The sequence below is a fragment of the Haematobia irritans genome, chromosome 5 (assembly GCF_050003625.1).
Source record: "Haematobia irritans isolate KBUSLIRL chromosome 5, ASM5000362v1, whole genome shotgun sequence".
Classification (NCBI taxonomy): domain Eukaryota; kingdom Metazoa; phylum Arthropoda; class Insecta; order Diptera; family Muscidae; genus Haematobia; species Haematobia irritans.
In genome coordinates, this window is record NC_134401.1 from 81,895,204 (window position 1) to 81,914,327 (window position 19,124).

At 33.3% G+C, this 19,124-nt stretch overlaps 1 protein-coding gene across 2 annotated transcripts in view; it reads left to right on the forward strand.

The window, feature by feature from the left end:
• The window catches only part of esn (espinas), a 348,528-nt gene that overhangs the window by 94,111 nt on the left and 235,293 nt on the right, over window positions 1-19,124 (forward strand). Inside the window, exon 1 of one of the 2 annotated variants that reach the window (XM_075312339.1) lies at window positions 10,448-10,777. The exons of the other annotated variant lie outside the window; for it this stretch is intronic. The gene's annotated coding sequence lies outside the window, so the exon portion shown is untranslated. Of the gene's footprint in view, window positions 1-10,447; window positions 10,778-19,124 lie in introns of those variants that run through there. 2 annotated transcript variants of the gene reach the window in all.

Genomic DNA, 19,124 nt, shown 5'->3' on the forward strand with positions numbered 1-19,124 from the left:
CACCATAAAATGGTGACGGGGGTATAATAAGTTTGTCATTCCGTTTGTAACACATCGAAATATCGATTTCCGACTATATAAAGTATATATATTCTTGATCAGGGAGAAATTCTAAGACGATATAAGCATGTCCGTCTGTCCGTCTGTCTGTCTGTCTCTTGTAATCACGCTACAGTCTTCAATAATGGCGCTATCGTCCCCAAATTTGGCACAGATTAGTTTTTTGTTTGCAGGCAGGTCAAGTTCGAAGATGGGCTATATCGGTCCAAGTTTTGATATAGTCCCCATATAAACCGACCTCCCGATTTGGGGTCTTGGGCCTATAAAAACCGTAGTTTTTATCAGATTTGCCTGAAATTGGAAATCCGGAGGTATTTTGGGACCATGAAGAGGTGTGTCGAAAATGGTCCGTATCGGTCCATGGTTTGGTATAGCCCCCATATAGACCGATCTCCCGATTTTGCTTCTTAGGCGTCTAGAAACAGTATTTTCTATCCGATTTGTGTGAAATTGAAAATCTAGAGGTGTTTTGGGACCATGAAGAGGTGTGTCGAAAATAGTCCGTATCGGTCCATGTTTTGATATAGCCCCCATATAGACCGATCTCCCGATTTTGCTTCTTGCGCGTCTAGAAACAGTATTTTCTATCCGATTTGTATGAAATTGAAAATCTAGAGGTATTTTGGGACCATAAAGAGGTGAGTCGAAAATGGTTCGTATCGGTCCATGTTTTGATATAGCCCCCATATAGACCGATATCCCGATTTTGCTTCTAGAAACTATATTTACAATATGATTTGCCTGAAATTGGAAATCTAGAGGTATTTGAGGACCATAAAAAGGTGTGCCGAAAATGGTGCTCATCGGTCCATGTTTTGTATATAAGCCCCATAGAGACTGATCTCCCGATTTTGCTTCTTGGGCTTCTAGAAACTATATTTTCTATCCGATATTCCTGAAATTGAAAATCTAGAGTTCTTTTGGGACCATAAAAATGTGTGCCGAAAATTGTGCCCATCGGTCCATTTTTTGGTATAGCCCCCATATAGACCGATCTCCCGATTTTACTTCTTGGGCTTCTAGAAACTATATTTACCATTCGCTTTGCCTGAAATTCTTGAGCTTCTATAAACTGTATTTATTACTCGATTTGCCTGAAATTCGAAATCTAGAGGTATTTTTAGACCACAAATAAGTGTGCCGAAATTGAGGTATATCGGTCCATTTTTTGGTATAACCCCCATATAGACTGATATCTCGATTTTTACTTCTTGGGCGTCTAGAGACTATGTTTTCTAGCCGATTTGTTTGAAATTCTGGAGGTATTTTAAGATCACAAATATGTGAGTAGCAAATGGTACCTATCGGTCCATGTTTTGGTATAGCCCCCATATACACCGATCTCCCGGCTTTATTTCTTGGGCTTCTAGAATCCATAGTTTTTATCCGATTTGCTGGAAATTAGTAATTTATAATGAAATTTTAGACAAACGAAATTTCCTTTTCTTATAAAGTATTATCGTTTATTCAATTCTAAAATTCTCTAAAATAGCAGGCGCACTGATCATGAAAATTGCTTCAAACTGAAAGTAAAATTTCCAGATTTTACTCTACAGATTTAAGATTTCAAATCAAGGCGTAATTTAATCATATACACGATATGTTTATAATTTCTCTAAAACTCAAACAAAATTGGTTCTCATAAATCTAGAATCTTATCTGGTCTTCATAGGTAGAATCTTTAAAGTTTGTCTTCGGGAGCTGACTGCCTTGGGAGAAGATTTGTCATCAAACCCCCTACAATTCTATATATTATCAAGTAACCCACTACGACGAAGAGTTTTCAAAGTAAACTATCATATTTGATTCATGGTGGTGGGTATTTAAAATTCGGCCCGGCCGAATTTACTACTGTATATACTTGTTTAGTTTAATATATACCACGTATGGACTATGTGTTATATATTACGGTGTTAGGAAGTTTTAAGATACCTTGCCATCGGCAAGTGTTACCGCAACCCAAGTAATTCGATTGTGGATGACAGTCTTCAGTAGAAGTATCTACGCAATCCATGGTGGAGGGTACATAAGCTTCGGCCTGGCCGAACTTACGGCCATATATACTTGTTGCTTCTGAGTTGATTGATATGCTAAATTATCAGTTTGGAGATGGTCCTCTGAATATTACATAAAAATGAAGGGCCTTCTTGCTCTAATACTAAAAATGCTACATTTATAATTGAAAAAGCTAAAAAATGCTAAATGAAAATTTTACGGCTAAATACAAAAATAAATGCTAAATTTAGCTGTAAAAATGCTAAAACGGCCACACTGACTCCAACATTTCACTTCAAAAAATAAGGATATATGAGCAAATTTTAAAGTAAACGGCTCATATTTTCACAAATATATATTCATATGTGCGTATATGTGTGTGTTACATAATATTTATATACAAATAGGTGTGTGCGTTTATATTTCTATAATCCTCAACATTAGAATCCTGAAAGAGGATTAAAATCTTTATAGTTGTACGGTATAAATTTATTAAGTTCTTGCTGCCACAATGCCATGTAAAAAGTTGTGTGTTTGCCAAAAAGTTATTGTTCTAATTTCCCCCTAACCCTATCCCCACTCCCCAACCAGCATTGGTTATATGATGGTGGAACATATGAACCGACAAATAAAAAAGTTTTTCCTGAGCTCTGATCTGATCTCCCTGTTTGCTAAACCAAAAATGTTGGCAATTGTCCCTTAAAATTGATTTGACAGTCAACATTACCCAATTTTCAATGCTATTCAGACTAAGTGACTACGATATTAGACTTTTCTCAGTGAATGGTAATAACAATCGATGTCCTTTTTCCACAGATACATTTGGCAGGACACATTTGAACGGGTCATTGGCTATGCTTCTCTTTACCCCCTTGGTGCAGTTGAACAATGTGAAATTACCTTAGGGCCAGGCAGGGACTTTTGTTTCTGTCGTTGTTGGGCAAGCTGTTTCCAATATTGGCCAATAAAATGTTAATCGACGGACGGACGGAGCTAAAGTTTCTTGGCAATCACCTTCTCCGACAACAAGGTTTGGTGGTATTGACAGTTAATGCCTATTCATAAGGATCAACAAATGCCTGTTCATTTAAGGGTAGTTAGGTGAATTGTCATTGTCGCCATCACACCACCACCACCACCACAGCTACTACTTCTATACCCCATCCATGCGTATTTCGTCCTTTGGTATCCTCACCCTTGGAGTACGTAAGGTCGATAGGAATACCATCTTCACTTGAGCACCCTCCTTTTGCATTTTTGGCCACTCTTGTGCAAATGGGATCCTTCGTGTACCACTTAAAGTTATTTAAAATAATAAAAGTCGACATTTGGACAATTGTCTCTGATGGGAGAAGACGGCAATGATGCAGTGATATTCGATTATGGCGGGTGAATGAACATTCATTTCGTTTCTGATTTTATATGCTGGCCATAAAATTAGTCATTTCCTTTTTCTCTTTCGAGGCTAACATATTAAAGTAAATTAAAGTTTATATTTGAGTAATATAATTTTTAAATTGCCAACCAAAAACAGACACATGGTCTCATTTCGAATTGACTACGAAGTGCTTTAGGTGTTAATTGAACATAGTAAGAGACTGTAAAAGGCATCAAGTTATAATGGTTTATATAAGGGTTGTGCTACGACCAGCTGTCCCTGGATAAATATACGGCTATCCATAGCTATGGCTTCAGTTTCAAATTTCCACAAGCTTTCTGCATCTAAAATATTCAACGAATAGTAATCATGGAAATGGCTCACTAAGTTTGACCAAAGAGTGACCTTCGACGTGTTCGATTCCCGGACGGCATGCCACCGGCAGAAATAATTTAGCTACACGAAATAATAAATTCATCGCTTCGTGTATCTGCTGAAACATTTTAACATTAACGGTCGCTCTTCCATTCTTGAAATGAACGAGAGTAGAAAAATAGAAGTGGTACCAAGCTAGCTGTAAAAAACAATAATAGGGACCAAACTCTACTACTGTTAAATTTAATCAGAATAACATAATCTGTGATGATCGGCTGCATTAAATTCGGAGCGAGGTCAAAATAAACATAAGGCACAGAAAATAATATTATAATTTTTGAGCTAACAATAAATTGTTGTTACAGAAAATTTTTAAGTTCAACAAAATTTTTGTTGATATAACAAAATGTTTGCTAAAGTGACTAAAATCGTAATTGTATTTACAAATTACGTTGTTAGCTCAAATTTAAACATAATTTTAATTGTATTGACAATCAAATTAATTGCTACTTTTTTGTGTGGGATTATAGACTGTCACAATAAGAATCGGGCTGAGGTACTACACGGACTGTTTTTCAAATGTTTGAGAGAAAGAGAGAGAGAGAGAGGGTAGAGAAAAAAGATTAAGTTAAAAGATAAAGGTCCATGATTACTTATAGGCTTACATATTTTGTATACAAAAAGAAATGTTTGGGGTGTAATATTGAAATAAACTAAAAATTGTTTGTTTTTATTGGTATAAATATAATATATTTAACTCTTATACAACGTTGGGGTCATTTGATGACCCAAATCGTATTTTTCAACACCGCATACCTTACTGTTCGAATATAATTAACAATTTCTATCACTCAGTGCATTAATTGGTAACATATGCTAAATTCATGCTGAGTAGTAAGAACTTTTAATTATAATCCAAAGGTAAGAAATTCGGTGATGAAAAATACGACCTAATACCCAACGTAGTACAAGGGTTAAGACATTTTGCAGCAATCAAACAAATATTTAATAACAGGAATGAATCACATGGGGCTTTAAAACAGATATGCTTAGGATAAAAGATAATATGTTTGCACAGTACAAACAATTTTATATTTGAAAGAATTCTGAAAATATATATTTTTGAAGCTGAATATGATTATTTTTGAGCGTGCACTTCCATATTCTGCATATCGGACACGCGGCGGAGCGAATTACAAAGGCCTTCAACATCTCACTGAAATGGAAGCCAAAGAGCGAAATTCGACTGCCATGTTACGGATACAGATTTTGATAATGTTAGGAAATCCTGTTGGAAACTCTTTAACAAGGCAATGCCCGCCAGGGCTACGGTGGAATGGGATGCTTACACGATGAATCTGAAAGGGTATAAACAAGAACTGAGAAGGGTTCAGCACAATTCTTGAAATGATTACTGTAGCAGTATTGAAAACTCGTCCGAGGCTTCCAAACTACGGAAGGTATTAGCATACACTAACTCTGCTCAGCGTTCGATAACATCCTGTGAGGAGACGCTGGGGGTACTATTGGAAATACATTTTCCTGAACCATCTTTTAGCAGAACCATAGTGACTCGCCGGCCACTTCCTAACGGCGAAATTGTATCTGAATCTAGAATGAATTGGGCTTCAAATCCACCAGCTCTTTTAAAGAGCACATGTTCAACATATGTCAGCACTTTGGGGATTTTTGATACCAATTTTGGGAATGGTATATTCAGCAATATTTCTTAAAACAATTTTCCCTGCAAAATCAATAAAAATCATACTGATATCACAATTAGTTCAAAAGTTATTATTATAATAAAGCTCTTCCAAATACCATTCGAACGATGTATTATAATTAGACCCTTAGCCAAATGCGCCAAAAAACTTGCACTAAACGTCACAAATAATGCATTTCTGTAAATGTACGTTTATATGGGGGCTATACCTAAATCTAAACCGATTTAAATCAAACTCGGCACACTTGACTATACTATCAAATATACTTCTTGTGCAAAATTTGAAGCAACTCAGAGAAAAAATCTGACTTATGGAGGCATATAAGTGCATATCGGGCGTAAGATATACACACAGAAAACAAATTTGTTGTGCCAACCAATTTTTTTGCCAACCGATTTATTTGGTTCCATCTACCATCAGAATATAACCGACAATATTTGTTAGAGCAACCAATTCTTATCTGGCACAACAATACATAAATTGTTTAGATAGCTAAAAGTTAAACACATTAACACTCTAATTGGTAATCCCAACCAATAAAATTTCATTTGTTTGTTGAAACAACTAATTATTTTTTCGGACAACCTTAATTTTATTACATATTAATATTTTTTTTTTGTATTGATTATTAGCTAATAAAAAATCGTCATCTGTAGAACATTTTTGAACTGGAAAAGAAACTTCACAAAATAGCTAGTTGCAATGTTTGCAAACCAATCTGCATAATTTTCAGGCCCAAGGAGGTCCTCGGCCTATAAGAATTCTTCTAAACTTGTTATCTCCGATTTCATAAATATTATTGGTGGACAGTTCTCAAAATATTTTGCTTTTAAAGCCTGAAAGAAAAAAAATATCTAACGAAATTTTTGAGTTAATATCCAATTTGGCATGATCGTGGTCTGATGGCAAAATTTGTCTAAAAGTACACGCCTTGCATGATTACATATACCATTCGGTTTGAGTCGCAGAAGTAAAGCCAATGTATCAGAAACACCTACAAAGCTTAGAACTGAATGGAAATGTTTCAGTTGCGATACTTATAATTACCGGATCGATTTTCAGCGTGACTCTGAACTCAGGCATGGATCATGAAATGTTGTCGTTACATCGGAAGTCGTCACATTTGTTGAGATATCCCTAGAGGGAAGAAGGTAAAGAGTGAGGAGTATTAATTTAATTTGATGTTTAAGTTACTTACCACTTAAGAATACAGCTACCAAATTTAAAAATATACAAAAAATCTATCAGACTTGGCCACTCTGTAAACCGGCACCTACCAAACGTGGACAGTTTTCTAACTGGACACCTGCCAAATGTGGACAAAAGTTAGACGACCGTTTGTGTTTTCCATTCACTGTATATGTATAACTCACAGCAATCCTTTATGGACAGAATGTTCTCTAAATTGGACTAAACGTCATCAAAATATTGAATTAAAATTTAAATAATTTAAAGTTGATAATTAATTAGGCAAAACACAATATATTTGTTGTTATATATGTATATGTAGTCCATAGCAACCAATTCCCTTTATAACTATCAAATCTGTTAACACAACCAACTTAGTTGTTAAACAGACCTTCAGTTGGGCATGGAAGCATATTGGCAAAAGAAGTCAGTTAGCACAACGGTGTGCAATAAATTGAAACGGTTGCTTACTTCAATATATAAATAACGACCAATACTTGTACCAACTTTCGGTCACACCGCTATTATATTGGTTATATAAACTATCTAACAAAAGAAATAACTAACAATTATTCCACATAATTAAAAATTGTGAGTCTCCACTTTCAAATTGTTGTCGTAATCGAATTCCAACCAATCATTTCTCTGGGTGTATATGGGGGCTATATCTAAATCTGAACCGATTTCAACCAAACTTGGCTAGAATGTTAATTATGCTACCTGTGCAAAATTTCATAACTCGGGGTAAAACTGTGGTCTCGGAGTGAAAATTTAGTTTCCGGTGTTCATGTAAGTGTATATCGGACAATAGATATATATGGGAGCTATCTCAATCTGAACTGTACTACTAATTAGACTCCTCGTGAAAAAATTTAAGGAAATCTAAACAAAACTTTGGCTTCTGGGCCCATTAGTGCAGCTTGACAATTTTCCTAGGGCGGAGGGGGTGTGCTATAGCCCCCTAGAAAAAAATAATGGACTGATGCCTATATTCATAATAATTAACTGACAGTTTATCGATGGAATTTGTATGATAATAGTAGGTATAAAGTTTACGTTAACTTTTATGAATATGGGGATGAAGTTATAGGTTCAATTAATGTTTTATTTTATAAAAATGAATAGAAAATCAGACTTCAATATAACTAGACAATTATTTATAAAAAAACAACTAAAAGTAGTTCTCCACTTTTTCCACAATAAAATTTGGGTGTTGCTCTTAAGGCACAGTTTTAAAGGCACTTCCAAAAATGTCCTCACAAAGAAGTTAATTATTTTAACTACGCAGGAAGTTGTTTTGATAACATTTTTTATAACTCGTTTTTTCGTAGTTTTAACGTTTTTTTTTTTTTTTTGATAGGTTAAAAGAGTATAACATTTTATAAAATGGTACAAATTTTTAAAATGTTACCGCAAAAAAATGCTTAATCCATTCTAGAAAATTTTAATATTTCAATAATTTTTGAAAATATTCGAGGTCGAATGTATCAGACAAACATTGTAATGCATTAAAAATCATAAAAATTTTTATTCGGGAAAATATCACAAAATTTTTTATTTCACCTTATAATAAAGAAGGTTACTTACAATTTAGAAGACAATGTTAAGAACTAAAACTTAAATTGCTACCACAGGCAAAGTCGCAAACAGGTTTTCAAATTCTGGTGGGGTAAAATTTTTCTGGGGGTCTAAGCCCCCTCCCCAGAGGCCTTCCTACGTTTATGCTGGGGCCATATAAAATATTGGCAAAATCCGGTGTTGCTGCAGAAGCCAGAGTTTTGCCTAGATTTCCTCGAAATTTCGCTCGTGGAGTCTAACTAGTAATACAGTAAAGTGCGCAGAAAAATTATGGTGATATCTTTATCCGCTCAAAAGTTGCAGAATTATTTCTAAAAACAGCGATTTGGAACCACTGTGCGACGTGTCGTAGTCACACTCACGCACATTCACGAAAGCAGAAAAGCAGTACTCACGCGCGAACAACTTTTACAGACTCACGCTCATGCACGATTCATGACAATTCAAGTGACTCACGACAAATTCATGAGATCCGCGACATTTTCCAACCAGGAATGAGCAAAGGTAACAAAATTCATAAATAAAATAAAGTTCGACAGCTTCATCAATTGCATCAATTTCAGTTAACATACGAGTAAGAATTACATCTTGATTTTATGTTATCGTGAGCGTGATTTTGCAGAAATTTTATTCACTCACATTCACGAACCGATTTTATTACTCACACACGACATATTTGTTTTAGTCCCATTCACGCACATTCACGAGAGTTGCTTCAGATTTTATTCACGACACACGTGATTCACGCGTGTCACGACAATTTCGTGTCACACGCACACCTCTATTTGAAACATGCAGAAATCTCATCAGCGTTACTGGGAGGGGATAAACCACCGCTGAAAAACTTTTTGGAGTTCGGTCGAAACTGGGGTTGAACCCACGACCCTATGTATGCAAGGCGGGCATGCTAACCATTTCACCGCGGTGGCTCCCATTGCTGCAACGACACATGAAGCAAATAAGACCCCTCTAATCTTAAACAGCGAGCCACCGTGGTGCAATGATATGCAAGAGTAATCTGATGAAATATATATTCTATTTTACTATCAGCTGTTTGCTTTATTCAAAGCGTCATTACGTAGTAAAAATGTAAGATATATTTTACCTTTCTTAAGTATTTCCTTATTTCTTGGAATAAAATCCAAAACACTCAATGGAGAGGGTGCCTAAAAAGATCGCTCATTTAAAAAAATGGTTTCTACGAAAGTAATTTCTTTACAATGCATCGGGGAGTTATTTGCTTTTAATTTAGTTTCGAATAAAACCAATAAAATTGGACAATTCTCCTTTTTAATTTAGCGCTCCAACACTCAATATATCTATGAGGATTACTTGTTGAATTCAAACATTCCATAAAACCGTTACAGTACTTGTCTTTAATCTCTTACAATTTCAAAATATTATTTGTGGAGCTTAAGAGAGCAACAAAGTGCGCAGGTGGAATTTCATCCTCGGCAGAGAGAGAGAGCATCAAAGAGTCATATCGAACCTTCAAACATTTCTTTGTTATATTAGTATCCTGTCATGAATGAAATCAAAATTCCACCACTTGTTCGCAAAAACAAATTCACCTAAACATTACAACAACATTGGACTTTCTGGGTGGGTGAATTACAAAGTTGTGGGTGGCATTGTTATGGTTCGCTCAGACTGTGTGTCGTCGTCTCCTGTGAGAGTAACAGAGTGTTTGGGTGTGCTTGTGCCATTGTGGTAGCCAAACAATCGTGGCAAACAAACAACACTTGTCGCATCCTTGTCGAACGGCACCACTGAGTTTTGCCCATTCGAAGATTTCTTCCATCAGTTGCGGTTTGAACGTAAAACATTGCGTTACGTATAACACGGAGTTCGCTTGATTCGGTTTTCGTTTGAGTCTGTGCCATATTCGCATTTATTTCCTCTTCCCTTAAACCCTGATTTTTTGCGCTTATAGTCCAATACTGTTGCTGCTGCCATTTCTGTCGTCACAAAGATTTACTTGCCTAAGTTAAGTGCGTCTTTAGTCGTAGCCACCCCACGGAATATAGGAATTGTTTGAGTAGCACAGTATATGTGCATGTCAGTGTGTGTGTATGTGTATGCATGTGGGGCTTTGGGTGAACGTGGGCTATGTCCTTTGATTCGTTGGTTCCGCTTAACGTAATTTCGGTGCACGTGCTTTTGTGATTGATTTTTGTTCCACATTGCCTGCTGTTAATTAAAGCAAATTAACTTCAGCCATTAATTGGAAAATAATTGAGAATACCCAAGAATATCGAATTCATTCGGAATACTTGAAACAGTTTGAGAAAAAAGAAAATAATAATAACAAATAAAGAGCAAGAAGATATTCGTATGCTGCATATAGCAAAAGAAATATTAATAATTGAAAATGGTGACAAATGTGTGCGATTAACTTTTATTCAACTCTAAGTAAACTTCATCAGTTATCATTCATGGATTATTTCGCTCTCATTTCATTTGGATAAAATAAAGAAAGGTAAGTTTTCTCGTCATAGTGTTTTTGAGACAGCATAGTATTTCAGACAATTTTTTAAACCCACCAAAAAAAGTGAAGCAAAAAAAGCAATATATATTTTTTTGGACCACTTCCGGGTGCAAAATCCGATCAGAAGTAATCAACTTTACATAGGTTTGTCATTTAAAGTATTTTTTTGAAGAATTCGCATTAGTTCTTCAATTTTTATATCAGTATTTCGGATTACATTTCACAAATCGGTTTCTTCCTCAATGTACACAGAGAAAGGTAATGATTAAACTGGTGGGAAAAATTAACTTATTTTTATTGCAGTAAAAATATTTTTTTTAAGTTTATTTTTAAATATTTGTTTAAGAAATTTCCCCAGCCCAATGAAATGTTCTCTATTCCAAGCAAGTTGCTACAAATATCAATGGCCGTACAAATAAATTCAATGATAAATAAAGCAGAAGAAAATGTTCTTACATTTCTCAAAAATAGTAAGAATGCATTTAGGGCCATTTATTTATTTATGTGTTTTTTTTGGTTCATTTTTGCTGTAATTAAAAGAAGAATTTCGGAAATTGTAGTTAAAAATCTGTCAGTAAATGTTCGTTAAATGTTCTCAAAAAATTGAATACAATTTACACTACATTTTATTATAATATTCTTTGAAGCTTATTGGGCAGGAATATGAAGGGAATTGTTATTGAAAAATACCACACTTAAACAAGTAAGGAAAGTCTAAATAGGGCGAGTCCGACTATATTATACCCTGCACCACTTTATAGATCTGAATTTTCGATACCATATCACATCCGTCAAATGTGTTGGGTGCTATATATAAAGGTTTGTCCCAAATACATATATTTAAATATCACTCGATCTGGACAGAATTTGATAGACTTCTACAAAATCTATAGACTTAAAATTTAAGTCGGCTAATTTACTAGGGTGGAACACAATGTTATTAAAAAATATGGGAAACATATAAATCTGAAGCAATTTTAAGGAAACTTCGCAAAAGTTTATTTATGTTTTATCGCTCGATATATGTATTAGAAGTTTAGGAAAATTAGAGTCATTTTTACAACTTTTCGACTAAGCAGTGGCGATTTTACAAGGAAAATGTTGGTATTTTGACCATTTTTGTCGAAATCGGAAAAACATATATATGGGAGCTATATCTAAATCTGAACCGATTTCAACCAAATTTGGCACGCATAGGAACAATGCTAATTCTACTCCCTGTGCAAAATTTCAACTAAATCGGAATTAAAACTTGGCCTCTGTGGTCATATGAGTGTAAATCGGCCTAAAGCTGTATATGGTAGCTATATATAAATCTGAACCGATTTCAACCAAATTTGGCACGCATAGGAACAATGCTAATTCTACTCCCTGTGCAAAATTTCAATTAAATCGGAGTAAAAGATTGGCCACTGTGGTCATATGAGTGTAAATCGGGCGAACGATATATATGGGAACTATATCTAAATCTGAACCGATTTCAATCAAATTTGGCACACATGACTATACTACCAATTGTACTCCTTGTGCAAAATTTCAAGCTAATCGGGATAAAACTCTGGCTTCTAGGACCATATTAGTCAATATCGGGCGAATATATATATGGGAGCTATATTTAAATCTGAACCGATTTCTTCCAAAATCAATAGGGTTCTATTCTGACCCAAATTAGGAACATGTGCCAAATGTGAAGGCGATTGGACATAAATTGCGACCTAGACTTTGATCACAAAAATGTGTTCACAGACAGACGGACGGACAGACGGACGGACGGACGGACGGACGGACGGACGGACGGACAGACAGACGGACAGACGGACATGGTTATATCGACTCAGGGACCCACCCTGAGCATTATTGCCAAAGACACCATGTGTCTATCTCGTCTCCTTCTGGGTGTTACAAACATATGCACTAACTTATAATACCCTGTTCTACAGTGTGGCGCAGGGTATAAAAACAGTGAACCCACCAGGAAGAAAACTTTCGGTTAATTTTAGAAAACTTTAAATATTTGTAGAAAATTTTAACTAAACAGTATTACAAACTATCACAATGGACTGAATAGTCTAAGTGAGCCTGAATCTTAATCGGGCTGCCACTTTAACCATTACAAACGTTGGCATCATGCCGATGTAATAAAAATAAGTAAATATTTTTCGACAAATTCAAGAAAATTTATTAGACATAACTAAGTTTTTTCACTTGTTAAAGAAAATTTTGTAGTTTGAAGGAAAAACTTGGAGTTCAAAATTGCAAGAATGTCTTTAGTGACATACGAAGTTCATGATGGACGCATTTTTAGTAAAATGTACAAATTTAAAGAAATTCTGAACTATTTTGTGGAAGACACGAATTTAGTTAATCTTTATGCTTCATTTGAGTATATTTTTTCCTCAGTTTTAGTTAATTTAACTAACGTACACAAAAAATTATTATGAACTAAAATAAAGTTAAATTGGCTTTAGTGAAATAGAGAGTTCACTTTTTTTTGAGTGCAGATACCAATCCACGCAAGCCTGACTGTACACATTGTTCATCGCTGGATAATTCGAATTTCCATAGCCCATTTATAGATCTGGGTGAGGGGGAGATGATTCGTTTATTATATTATATATTTACACCCAGAAAAAAGTGCCTTTGAAACTAAAGGAAAAAATTTTCATCAATATAGTTTATCCATTTTATTTCCATTAAGGTAAATTTTTGTGAAAAATAATAAAATTTACTCGTTTCAGTAAAAAAAATCCTAAACTGTAAGCAGTTAGGAATAGTTCATTAACTAGAATAAGGCATGGAATTTTACTCATACTATTTTCTTCGCTGGGTATAAGAATTTACTACTGAAAAAGAAAATTTTATTCACCGATAACAAAGCATTCGTAAAAATAAACAAAAACCGAACTAAAACCAAGTTTCCTCAAAATTAGTAAAATTTCTTATAAAATGATAATTGCGACTTCCTTTATAATAGAAAGTTTTTCATACATACGAACAACACTTGGCATAGAAAAATATTTTAGTTCGTTCGTACTAAGAAGTATGCAATCCTTTAAAAACTTAAGGAAACACACTTGTTAGAATATAGGAAATTTTCCTAAATTTCTATTGTCTACCTGTAATCGATACCTGTCATCGTAATCGATGTGTTTGCGCGTGGGTGTAATCGATATATTTGCGCGTCGGTTGTTTTTTAGTTGGAATCGCGTTGTTTCGGAGAGATTGTTAAAAAATAATATGGTAAAATAATATAATAAATAACAAATAAAATATATAAAATATTTGTTATTTTAAATTAGTGAGAAAAATTTTCGTTTTTTTAAATAAATCTATCAATGTTCGTCATAGTGTATAAAGAAAGAAAACACCAGCAGAATAACAACCCTTTCATTTGTCTTCATTTTGGAATCTTCAATTATCAGGTAATATTCAGTGACGCTAACCTTTTGCAACAAAAATGTTTTATGATTTTTTATATTTGTAGGTATTGAAATTGTAAAAGGAGGACAAAATCGTTAGGCAGCAACTTATTAAAAGTGAAAAGTACAAGAAGAAGAAAAAGTGCGTTTTACAGTTGATAATATCACACGGAAATTGGAAATAGTGGAATTATAAACTAATATTTCAAAGAGATTCGATGCTGTTGATTCTTAATAAATATATTCAATATATTAATAAAACATGTCTTTTATTGAAGATAAAGTTGCTTATAGAAATAAATAAAATTGTATTTAAAAACGAAGGTAAGCAGTTCTAATTATGAAGTAAAAGTTTTACCACAAATGTGTAAGATTTGTCCAAATGAATGAAGAAATTTCAATAAAATCATTCCATATATGAATTCAAATTAGTTAAATTTTTTCATTCTGTAGTATAGTGGTACATAAATATAGGAAAATGTTAACTAATATATGGAATACATTATTCCTAATTTCTACGAAAATCACATCGTTCAAACAAATAAAAATGGCTTTGGCGCTATACGAAGTTCAACTTTCTTCACAATGAGTTCATTTTAACTTAAAGAAGGGGTCACTTTTTTCTGGGTGTATATTACACTAGAAAATTTTATCTAAACAGTATTACACACGCTGGCATCTCGCCGATATCACAAACATAAGTAAATATTTTTAGACATAATTAAATTTTGGCACTTGTTAAAGAAAATTTTGTAGTTTGAAGGAAATAATTGGAGTTCAAAATTGCAAGAGTGTCTTTAGTGACATAAGAATTTCATGATTGACGCATTTGTAGTAAATTTTACAAATTTAAAGAAATAATGAACTATTTTTTGAGAAATACGAATTTAATAAATCTTAATGCTTAATTTGTGTATATTTTTTTCAGTTTTTTACTTCATTTAATAAACGTACACAAAAAATTATTGGAATAACGGAAACTTTCTCCAAACATAATAATTCCATGAATTAAAATAAAGTTAAATTGGCTTTAGTGAAATAGAGAGTTCACTTTTTTTGAGTGTATATATCTATTATATAATATTCTAACTTGTTATGGACATTATACACGAGAATTATTCATTCCAATTTAGTTCAATTTTCGCACGAAATAGTTCATTTTTACTTCTTTTCTGTATAAAAACGTTTAAAACAACACCAGCATATACTTTATGGCAAATTCCATTCCAATCCAGAAATGCATCGGTACACTATATATCCTTTTTTTGGAAACTTCCTTTATTTTATTTGTGTGTGTTTACCAGATATAACCCAGAAAATCGTAATTTACTACGAAAAATTCTTAAAACAAATGATTTTTATATTTTACCTAAAAGATCTTCTTGTAAAGTTAATATTAATTCTATCGCTAGATTAGCTTTTTTGATATACATTAAAAGTAATGGCTTGGGAAGAACCTCCAATGCTTTTTGCTGGGACAATAATACTAGTTTAAACTGAAAATATACACTTGATGAGAGTCGACTTTTGTATTTTGATCTGCTGAATTAAAAAAAAAAAATAAATATTTTTATGGAACAGTTTTTGAGATATCCCGTTATTTTTGTGTTTTCGCTCTTTTTTCACTAAGCAAATTATATCTCGAGTTATAAATGTCCGATTATATCGTTATTGGTACTTAAATGAAAGGTATTAAGATGACGAATAATCGTGTATAATTGGATCTGTGATAAGTCAAGTGGTTCAAAAAAATATCGATGCGAAAAAGCCAAATTTTCAACAAAAAAATCGTATTTTACAATGGACCTTTTCCACCAGAAAAGTATTAACCGTTAAAAAAAGGTCGTTAGTAAGACCAACTAGAAGAAAAACGACCGAAAAATTACAAAGTTATAAGCAAATGATGCAAATATGAGCCACTCACCCAGACAAAAGTGCATTTCTCTGTGGCCGAGAGGCATTTTTGTGTGGTTGAGTTGCTCATATTTGCATCGTTTGATATCGGATTGCTTATAACTTTGTCATTTTTCGGTCGTTTTTCTTCTAGTTGATTCTATAACTTCCCAGCAAAAAAAGCATCGCCAAAAAAGTAATGAAAATGTTCTTTTTGGATCCGGAAGTGGTGCAAAATTGACGCAGAAGCGATGAATTTAACAGGGGCTTGTCATAGGACAGAAGTCCTCCATTTCAACAGTGTGATCCAAATTCAATGTTTTGGATGTATATTAAAAAATTCTGTGATATTTTGTGAAATAAATAATTTTTATAATTTTTTATAATTTTTAATGGATTCTAACGCTTGTCGGAAACGTTTGACCTCAAATATTTTCAAAAATTCACAATTTTTTCAGATTGGATTTAGCATTTTTTTCGACAAAATTTAAATGATTTGTACCATTTTATGAATTCTTACTCTGGTTTTAACCTATTTGAAACAAAAAACTTTAAATTACCTATTAAAAGTATGAAAAAACCAAGATATAAAAAATTGAATTAAAAGAATTTCCTGGGTAGTTAAAATAAAGAACATCATTGGGAGTGCATCTTCTGGAAGTGCTTTTAAAGTTGTGCATTTGGAAGAACTTCCAAATTTTTTTGCTGGGTTACGCAAGAGTATCATCTATACGATCATGGGGAGAAAAAATTGGTTTAATTGTTAATGGTTTATACTTTTCTGGCTTTTTCGCATCAATATTTTTTGAACCATTTAACTTATCACAGATCCAATTATAAACGTTTATTTTAAATCTTAATACCTTTCACTTAAATACCAACAATGGTATAATCGGACATTTCTAATTCGAGATATAATTTGTTTAGTGAAAAAAGAGCGAAAAACTAAATATAACCGAATATCTCAAAAACTGTTCCATAAAAAAATTTTAAATTTTTTAAATTGAAAAAATTAATTTTTTGTAAACTAGTGTAATTGATTATTGAAAGTAGTGAATCTTCGTTCTTAGAGTCTACACTAAGGAAATAAGTAAGAAAAGTTTTCAACTATAGTATGCCCTGAACCACTTTTTAAATCAAAAATCATCCATATTGCTTGAACAGTGAGCCCACCCGAATAAAATTTGTTTATCATGCAAAATTAAAAAAAAATTTGTGAAACTGTGGACTATACCCCCCAAAAAATAATACTTTCCTACGGAGCGACAAAAATTCCCCTGTGTCATGAAACATTTTCTTTAAAGTCAAATAAACTTATTTTTAGTGCGAAAAGATATATTCGTTTGTCCTTGGAACAGAAAAACAAATGAACAGAAAACTCTTCTTTCAGTGTTCGTGTTAAAAAAACCTGTGAAAGTGTCTTGCATGGCAGTACATCTTTAGTAAATACACTGGAGTGGTGAACATGGAAACTCTCTCTCTTTATTGACATGTTTTTTTAATGCTCGTTTTCAGAGTAGAAAAAAATTTATTTCGTTTTGTTTTCGATTTATAAATTTATAAACTCAAATTTTTTAACACAATATGCTTGCATATAATGTTCATAAACTAGCATAATATGTTTGGGACATATATGTTAATATGTTAAAACATATTATGTTTGGAACATAAAATGTTCGTAAATATAATAGGCTTAGATGCAAATATATATTAATTTAGAAATAGCCTATAAACATATATGTGTTTAGAAAGACCTGGAGAGTATGCTGCAAGTAAAAGAATGGAAGTAACCAATTGGCGCCTTAAAAATATATCCACACAAAGAAAATTTCATTGACATTTTTTTTCTACCAGTGTATGCCCTAAGATGAAACATAATATGTTTGAACAATACAAACAATATTTTTTTGGACCAATCCTGAAAATATATATGCTTGAAGCAAAATGTGTTTGGGGTTTATGTTACAGAAGCGATTTTTTTTGAGGGTGTGTAGAGAAACGACTTTACCAATGTTGTCGCCCAATAACGGAAAATGATTAGAATATGGAAATCCGAGTCGGAAGTAACAATACGTCAGAAAAATACGCTCTCGTCTATAAAATCGAAATACTCCTAATAAAAAATCGTCTAACGAAAATTTTGCGGTTTCTTACAGCCGATTTGCAGCAGACTATTTGATCGTTCATTTCAAGAAGTATGTTTGTTCATAACTCCCCATTCAGATATCAAGCTATACAATGAAAGTGTGTTCATACCCATGTTTTCTATGCAAGCTTGCGTTAGCTATAAACTAGATGTGTGCACTTGACACGAAATTGTCCTGACTCAGGCATGAGTCTTGAGTCACATCGTGTGTGAGCGTGAGTCACGAAAATAATATCTTCGTTAGTGTGCGTGAGTAACGAATTTCAGAAAAATACGCTCACGAAAATAATCCCGCTCCAGAACATAAAACGCTTATGAGTTGAATTAATTTACATTTTTTGTGATAGCTAAGATGTTGATATTTTAAAAACGCTCTCGATTTTAATCATGATCATGTTATCGGACACGACCCTCAGGTAAATTACTCCTAAAATTATTCGTGTGTCACGACATTTTCGTGCGTGAGTGTGCGTGAGTCTCACCAAACAATGATGTGTGTGAGGATTTTTTCGTCGTGAGTGGGCGTGAACGTGAGTAAAATATTACTCACGTGCACACCTCTAGTATAAACGACACCAGTTCCCTATACACCCTAAAAAAATCGCTTCTGTAACATATGCCCCAAACACATTTCAAGCATATATATTTTCAGGATTGGTCCAAACAAATATTGTTTGTTTTGTTAAAACATATTATATTTCACATCAGGCATACACTGGTAGAAAAAACAAAATTTATGAAATTTTCTTTGTGTATATATATTTATTTTTAAGGCGCCAATTGGTTACTCTTTCTAAACACATATATATCTCTCTTTCTAAGCACATATATGTTTATAGGCTATTTCTAAATTAATATATGTTTGCATCCAAGAATATTA